At 34.8% G+C, this 8995-nt stretch overlaps 1 non-coding gene across 1 annotated transcript; it reads left to right on the top strand.

The window, feature by feature from the left end:
- The first annotated feature begins 1411 nt into the window (after window positions 1-1411).
- On the top strand, window positions 1412-1484 carry Trnar-acg (transfer RNA arginine (anticodon ACG)). The gene has a single exon. It is a non-coding gene; the product is annotated as a tRNA-Arg (tRNA).
- Window positions 1485-8995: the final 7511 nt, after the last annotated feature.

Consider the following 8995-nt stretch of genomic DNA (forward strand, 5'->3'; position numbering starts at 1 on the left):
ACTAATCGTGCTTAGCCACTCCATTTCAAGAGTACCAAGCTTTGGTATGGCCTAGTCTAGATTCTAGCAATATTTTTGCTATAGAAATATTACGCCTAAAAAAGTGAATTGTTCGGTTCCGGTTACCCGACCCCACCTAGGTTTTCACTGCCGACTCTAATCTTTGTTTACGACAAAAAATAATAAAATTACACAAATTTTGAAGTTTCACAAGAAATAGTGGATTCGGAAAATGACATCAACTTAAAAAAAAAAAAAAAAAAAACTATATAAAACTGCGGTACATCTGATAGGAATAAATAAATAACACATACCATTACAATTGAACACCTGAGCTAGACACTCACACATGAAAAAAAAAAATATAATGAAATAAAATAAACAATTTACCTACTCTCCTATTCTAAAATTGAGCGTAATCGGAACCACACAATTATTTTTTATTAGGCCTTAATTCATTCTCGACTTTAATTTTTGTTTTTGTACTGTCAGTCAAAGATAATATTTTGATTTCTTACCAGTTTGCGTTGATATTTGATAGTGTATGTTCTTGGGTTGAGGGTATATTTCAATTTTTGTTTGGAAAAGTAATATAACGTTATCTTGTATTTTTGGCGATTTTTCTTCTTTTTTTTGGAGAGGGGGGGGGGCGCTAAAATTGTTTTTCTTTCTGCACTGAAACCGCTCGTTAGATCGCTTTCAAGTATTTGATTAGTATGTTTCAAGGACCAAGTCTATTAGCCCCCCCCCCCCCGGACAATTCCGGCAACTGTCCCCAGGACAAGCGGAAATATGACATAATGCACTTTTTTTGTTTTGTATAGTGTACTTTCTTGCTACTTTAGATTTTAAAAAAATGAAAGTGAAAAACATTATATTTTCTAAGAAATCGGGTACTTCGTGAACAGAGAAAGACTCCACATTGAATGTGTACAGCTTAGAATACGTAATGTATTGTATTGATCTTATCGTAATTGGATGTCTTTATTATTGAGAACAACTATCAGAAGGGAGATATGTTGTGAGTCAATATTCGTTTGTGTCGTCGTCAAAGCACCCTTTTAGTTTACAAAAAAAACCTGGACATATATTCCTGGGGGCCATGTTATCGGAAATACAAAAGCAACACGTGCGTGTATAGGATTTTATCTTTATTGCAGCTGTTCGTGCATTGCGCGTTCTATATCTGACGATAATGACCTATATGAAAGGTCACGGTTCACCACTGCACTAATCGCTGTCTTGAATGCCATGGCAACGGTCTTGTTGTGTCGATCTATAAATCGATTATACCCATTCATGAGCTCACGCACGCACTTAGCGAATAACAATAGGGAGGGGGGCAAAGGTAGAAAACTTTTAGAAAGAAAATAGACACAGTACAAGTTTGAATTCCGAGTCGATATATAGCGGGCCTGTGGCGCAACGGATAACGCGTCTGACTACGGATCAGAAGATTCCAGGTTCGAATCCTGGCAGGCTCGATGCAATCTGGCGACCGCTATGAATTTTTCCTGCGTGTAGTTTGTTCTTTGTCGGAGAATATACACTGTTTTCAAAGAACGTTTGTTGAATTTTTTACTCGGAGTAAACGGATTTCAGGACACAACATATACTTGGGCATTAGCCGTAGTGTTATAGCCACATAACTAAAACTCAAAATTTTAAATTTGTTCATGATATTTGTGCCGGAAAAAAAACCACCCGGCTGTATGTACATGATGTTAAGATTTTTTTCTTCAATTTATAATATTAACATGCATATGTTTATACCCTATATATATTATGTATACCCTATACTCATCACGATGCCAAACATTGCACAATTCAACTTATTATCTAGTAGGGTTTTCAAAATACCGTTCAGCGACTCTGTATGATGCAACCATGCAGAAATCAAAATAAGAAACGACACATGCTACTTCGAATTTATTAGCAAGATATCAATTTATTGCTACAATATTTAATCTAAATGGAAAAAACAACAACATATAAACCAATTGCAACGTATTGCAACAAGACACAGACATGCCGGCGCCAATGTTTTAATGTCTGTATGGTAGCACGTCAATTCATTAAATTTAGACAAAATATTGCAAGAGGAACTGTGTTCATTCAATATTGCTACCTTAAAATGTAGCATGTGTAGTTGAACGGCACTTGAAATCCGTTGTATTAATACATAATTCTGTTCAAGTTGAAAGGGTGATTCCCAGAAGTCGTATCATAAGTGTTCATTATGTCATTACTGACAACGTTTGACAAACAAAAATACAAATGAACAAGGAGCCAGGTTAAACTCGAATGAAAAAGACGATATAAACGTCATATAGCACTGTCCATAAATAGGCCTACAATGACCATTTCAAAGTCTTTGTCCATATATAGGCATGCAATAAAGCCTTCAGAGGCTAAGTCCATATATAGGCCTGCAATAAAACCGTCAAAGGCTAAGTCCATATATAGGCCTGCAATAAAGCCTTCAGAGGCTAAGTCCATATATAGGCCTGCAATAAAACCGTCAAAGGCTAAGTCCATATATAGGCATGCAATAAAGCCTACAAAGGCTAAGTCCATATATAGGCATGCAATAAAGCCGTCAAAGGCTAAGTCCATATATAGGCCTGCAATAAAGTCTTCAAAGGCTAAGTCCATATATAGGCCTGCAATAAAGCCTTCAAAGTCTTTGTCCATATATAGGCCTGCAATAAAGCCTTCAAAGGCTAAGGTCACATATTATATAGGCCTACAGTGGTGTCTTCAAAGTCTATTAACGGTGGAGTATTTCAAGATTAGTGAAGAATATTGATGCACATCCTGAGAAGAGGAGACATAATAAAATTGGTTATAGAGATATAGGGACGGGGTACATAAATTGACACACACACACACACACACACACACACACACACACACACATACATAGTGTATACGTACGTACGTACATACATACATACATACATACATACATACATACATACATGCATACATGCATACATGCATACATACATACATACATACATACACATACATACATATACATACATACATACATACATACATACATACATACATACATACACACACGTTGTTAGCTTATACATACAAGTAAGGTTCGTTAAATTATAGCATACAGTCATGTACTGGTCATGAGGTGCCAATGAAAATGTTATAAATAAATCGACATATGAGAAAAATAACAATAAGTATATATCCAACATTTCGTTGACACCATCTTCACCCTGACGAGAATCACATATATTCTTACACATATAGATATAAACATCAGAATAAGCCGAAAAAAGTAAATAACATGGAAACATTGGTGGCGCTAGTCATGACAACTGCGGAGTAACATATATTCGATTTTTCTTGACATTCCTTAATCTACCAACCTTACAGGCAAGCGCCCAGACGAACTTTCAAGCTACTACATCGTGCTTCCCTAAACAAATATTTCGAAATGTCAGTGTCGTTGATCCGTATATGCTTGCCGGATCACATACATGCTTGGGCGGTTCTGTTTTACCACAGGGGGCATCGGACGTTGATTCGAGATCTTGTTATAAAGTAAAAATGCGATGTTTTTGTGGTCTTCTTTCATAAAGATTTCCCGTTTTTATCGCTAAATAAATATAACTTCCATTAATACATACATAGGAATATGTACCAAATTTGACTTGCCCCGGTGCATTGTACACAGTGCAATACCTAACACAATATCGCATACGTTATGTAAATGATATTAATTGGGCACCATACCCAAAATTCCCTACCCCAGTGTACAGAGGTCGGTTCATGGCTAATTTGAATAATCTTATTTCTATTATCGTTAGAGAAGATGTGCGATGCGGAGGTGGTGGTAATGGTTTTAATTTTCTTGCATGAGTGACATCAAATAAAACAGCCTTCTCCATAAACCCTTGCGTAAACTCGTTTATCTGTGGTTTAAGGTGATTCACCAAAAAATAGAAACCAGATTTAAACTTACAGAAATTTGTTGGAATACAACAGAACATGTGCAATTAGTTATTTTTCCTCATTGATTGTTAATTGCCAATTGCTTTAAAGATCATGATGCAAATATTTTTGTGTTGTCATTATTTCATTTGTTTTTGTTTTCTGTTGTGGTTGCTTATTTGATATTCTTTGTGCTATAATGTTTTTCTTTGTTTAGACTTTTGACAATATGTCTTGTTTGCCATTGGTTTTTGCTTTTGATTTCTGTCTTAGCCGGTTTTTTGCCAGTTGATCGAATCTGACCAGTTGATTCTAGAGCTCACAATAGACTCAACTAATTTCCATCAGTGGGATTTCTCCTTCTGGAGTAAATATATTAGTGTTTGTTTGAAGGGTTGGCGAGTATATGAGTGAGTGTTGCACAAGTGTATTAACTCTGATATTAGTGTGTGTTGGTAAAGGTGATGACTAGAATGTGATTGAATGTCTGTTGTATCAGCAAGGATGTAAGTGGTGGTTTGTAAGGGTAATAATAAATGTATGAATGTCTGTTGCAGCATGACTTCCTCCCCACCTGGATATCTTCAGTTGGTCAAGGCAAATCCATGACATACCCAAAATCATACCCGAGATCATGGCTTGAAACAAAGCGTCTTGGATTGTCATTCTTTGTTTATAGCAATAAAAGCTGAAACAATTATATGAAAGTTGTAAAAATTTGACATCCAACCAATTTCTAATCCAACTAAATTGTGTATGTGTGCATCATTTTGAATGTATGTATGTATGTATGTATGTATGTATGTATGTATGTATGTATGTATGTATGTATGTATGTATGTATGTTTATTTGATTGATTTTGGTCAGTCAACCTTTAGGGCACAATGACCTATCTGTGTAATTACATTATAGTTATGGAAACTCAATTTTGAAAGATAATATAAATTGTGTTTGAGAACAACTTATTCAGTTAGAACAAAATTTTGGTTGATATTCTTTGCCAAAGATTGGTGACAATGTAGAAAATTAAGATTTGCAGTACTCACTTTCAAATCTACAGTTATGGCAGCAGCTACATCTTGTCTCAAATAGAAAAAAAAATTAAAGATGACAAAATGCAGAAGAAGACAAGGACATTAATTTAAACCTAATAATATTGAACTGGAACAAACTTGGCAGAACAGTGGACATTTGTACTCATATATGTCAGAATGAGATATGTATTTACCTGTATAGACAATGATATAATGACACACAGTGCATGACAACGTTAACATCTGTCAAGATTTTTTCATGTTTCTGACTAAATCATTGCACCAGAATATCATTTTACTCCAATAAGATTCATACACATTAGTTATGTACTATATTAAAACTTAGAAAAGTGGTTGATGGGAATGTAATACCTGGTACTTATAAATGTTTTTGTTCTATGAGAGAAAAATAAACAGTAATAAAACAAAAAATACTTGATTGCTTGGGCAGATTCTTGAAATGGTTACCTCTCTGTATTAACAGTGTGAATTCTGTTGTTAATAATGTGATTTTATACTTCTTCTTGGTAAGTATAAAATAAGATACTTCTTAGATACTTCTCTACTGGTGAATATGATACTTGATTACAACCTGGAAATCTAGTAATGCCCAGCCCCAGTATACAACAAGCCTCTTCCAACCCAGAACTCTGTTTTAGAGTTCTATGGTGAACATGAATTCTCTGATTCCCCAGCATTACAGAAAAGCATAAAATTAGTCTCACCTAGTTTTCTTTATTTGTTGTTGTTCTCACATCATATAGATGGCTCATCAAGTTTTCTATAAGGAAGAAATCTATAGTCAAATTTAATTCTTGTGAGCTTGTCCCACATTCAAATATTATGCTTACATGTGCATAATAACATGGTAATTAAGTTAGAGGCAGTGATTAAAAAACTCTCAGTTAGAATGGATTCCTAATCATCACAGATAACAGTGTGTTGTGAAAGAGAAATTACTTTACATTTCAAAAATGTATTGTGTGTTTTTTGTTATTTTGTTTTTTTAAGCAAAATTTAATGTAAGTGATTATCTAAATAAGCAAGGCAATTCTTTCCTGTTGAGAAAAATATTTAGATGACAAAACATCTAATAAATATATAAAGAAACATATACATAATTACATTTATCTAACCTAACGTTTATTGTTTAAAACATATTAACTATTATTACTCTAGTTTATACATTTATTAGTTTGTGCTGGTACCAAACACGTCACTGTCACAGATGAATGTTGTTTTAAGATGCAATAAAGATTCTACTCTATTCTATATATTCTGGTTTATACATTCAACTACACTGGCCATTATATTTCAACCAACAGTGATTAGTATTAAAGGCCAGACCAAAAGGCATGTTGATAAAAGTATTGAGTGTGTGGAAGTAAGAGTGTAAAAGATGAAGCAACAAACCCTTTTCCCACTTAGGGTGTTTGGGAATCATGCTACCTCTATGTCTATGGTTGAAGATCAATAAAGGGTACTCCTTTTTTGGATATATCATGTTCTTTTGCCTATATATATCATAGTAAATGTGTATGTCTCCACTTTAACACAAAGCAAGGGCTACAGAGTTAACCAAAGATTCACTCTAGCTTTAATTAATTGCTACCCAATTATTATTCAATCACCAAGTGAAATGTTTGGCCTTTTTACCAGTTCATGACATAGGAAATAAACAATAAACTATAACCTTTGAAAGTACATGTAATATTTCGATGTCCTGACTCTTGACATTGTATATCTCTGTCGCCATTTTGTGATAATATCTGACATCAGAGTGGCGTACACTATTTATCTTCACCTTCATCTTCAGGCATTCGGACATCATCTCACTCAGGCTATAATTTCGGAGCTGAGGGTGTTTCACATAACATTACCACTCGTCTATGCCGCTAAACTTTCTGTCTTTATGTAAGCCAAAAATAAGTAGTCTTTCCCGTATGTTGTAGACAACGCGGTGAAAATTACAAGAGTATTTGTTGTCGTCTGATAAAATGGTCGTCGCCCGACTTCTGGACGGGCGCGAGACTTCTTGTCAGTACGTGATCAGGGAGGGTGGTACGTCGGCAGACAACTTTTCTATGTAATATCGAAAGTACTCTCGGTGATGTACACTGGAGTACATCTAACATTGGAACGGTGTAACTTTCGAAGTAGTTCACCTACAGCGGTGCATCGGAGTACAATGTTACTGTTACGTTAGTGTAACTCACCCCGGTGTTACATCGGAGTATGTACACTCGCGTAACACTGACTAGTCTGCATATGCTGTGTACGTACCTGCAGAAGAGACATGCCGCTGAACAAATATGTTCCTAATTATCGAAGTACAAAAAATATTTTCAACTTTGATTTACAATGAAATAGTAAAGACAATCGTATGAATTTATCTTGGCGAATTCTCCAGCAAGATGGCCCGCTTGTGCAATCCAATGTGAAACCATGGCACATGGTGAAACGTTCTTACAAGGTAACACAAATATTCAAATTAGTGCATGTAAAACCGTAACAACAGTTTTCAACTACATGCAAACATCTATAAACTGATAACAATGACACATGTATAATCACAAGTCCACTGTAGTCCAGTGGTAAAGTTTATCTATTCTAATCCAATGGTTTCCATATCTATGTCTAGTAAACAGATGGGAGACAAGTAGAAGAAATTACATAGACACAAATTACTTTAAATTCTCTAATTACCAACTACTCATTGTCAGATTCAAATAAGTTGCTCAGTGTGGGACACTAATTAAAGGACACAAATTAGATGCTCAGTGTCAGACACAAATTAGATGCTCAGTGTCGGACTCAAAATAGATGCTCACTGTCTGTTTGTTTGTTTGTTTGTTTTTGTTTGTTTGTTTGTTTTCGTAAATATTACTAACTAAGGGTTATGTTTTAGAGAAAGGAAATTGAGGTCGAGGGTGCGGTGACAGTAAGACGGTGATTATTTTGTCTGGCTGGATGATTGGACGGCCGGCTGGACTAATGAATCGAATGAATAAATAAATTGATTGTTGGCTAGCCCATAGCGCGAAAGTTTCTTTTGTTTTTATAAGTTGACCTATAGAGGGCGATATGCAGCGACAAGAGCCAAAGCGTGGGCAACACTGACTGTTAGGACCCAGGTGCATTTAGACACAAGAATATTTCAGTAGGTCTTTAATAGCAAAGAAAATAACAAAGAAAATCATGTCTGTCTGTCTGTCTGTCTGTCTGTCTGTCTGTCTGTCTGTCTGTCTGTCTGTCTGTCTGTCTGTCTGTCTGTCTGTCTGTCTGTCTGTCTGTCCCTCCCTCCCTCTATCTATCTATCTATCTATCTATCTATCTATCTATCTATCTATCTATCTATCTATCTATCTATCTATCTATCTATCTATCTATCTATCTATCTATCTATCTATCTATCTATCTATCTATCTATCTATCTATCTGCCTCAGATCTATCTATCTATCTATCTATCTATCTATCTATCTATCTATCTATCTATCTATCTATCTATCTATCTATCTATCTATCTATCTATCTATATATCTATCTATCTATCTATCTATCTATCTATCTATCCAGTAATTCTCTCTTAAATTTTCGAATTGTACTATTTCAATTAAACGTCCATATGCCAGCTCTCTGCTAGTCAATGCGAACAAAATAAAAATAATACGTTTGTTGTTGCAGAGAAAATTAAAAGAAGAAATTATCATATTTCATTATGTTTTTATCGAATTTATCTATCTTTTATTTTTCAATTTTCTTTCTAATTTCTTTCAAAAACTAAAACAAAATCAAATTCCTTCACGGTCGACGTCGTCGTCGTTCCAAACCTTTTTTTTCAGTAATTGATTTCCATTATAATTCATTCATTACGTGGCATTGAGTCACTGATCTCGAAATTCTAATAGGTTTTTGATGCTAAAGGAATGGAAAAGTTATTGAAAACTGAAAAAAAAATTATCAAAAATGTGACAATGTGACGTTTGTTGTGACTAGGAC

The sequence above is a fragment of the Glandiceps talaboti genome, chromosome 3, assembly GCF_964340395.1.
Source record: "Glandiceps talaboti chromosome 3, keGlaTala1.1, whole genome shotgun sequence".
NCBI classification, from domain to species: domain Eukaryota; kingdom Metazoa; phylum Hemichordata; class Enteropneusta; family Spengelidae; genus Glandiceps; species Glandiceps talaboti.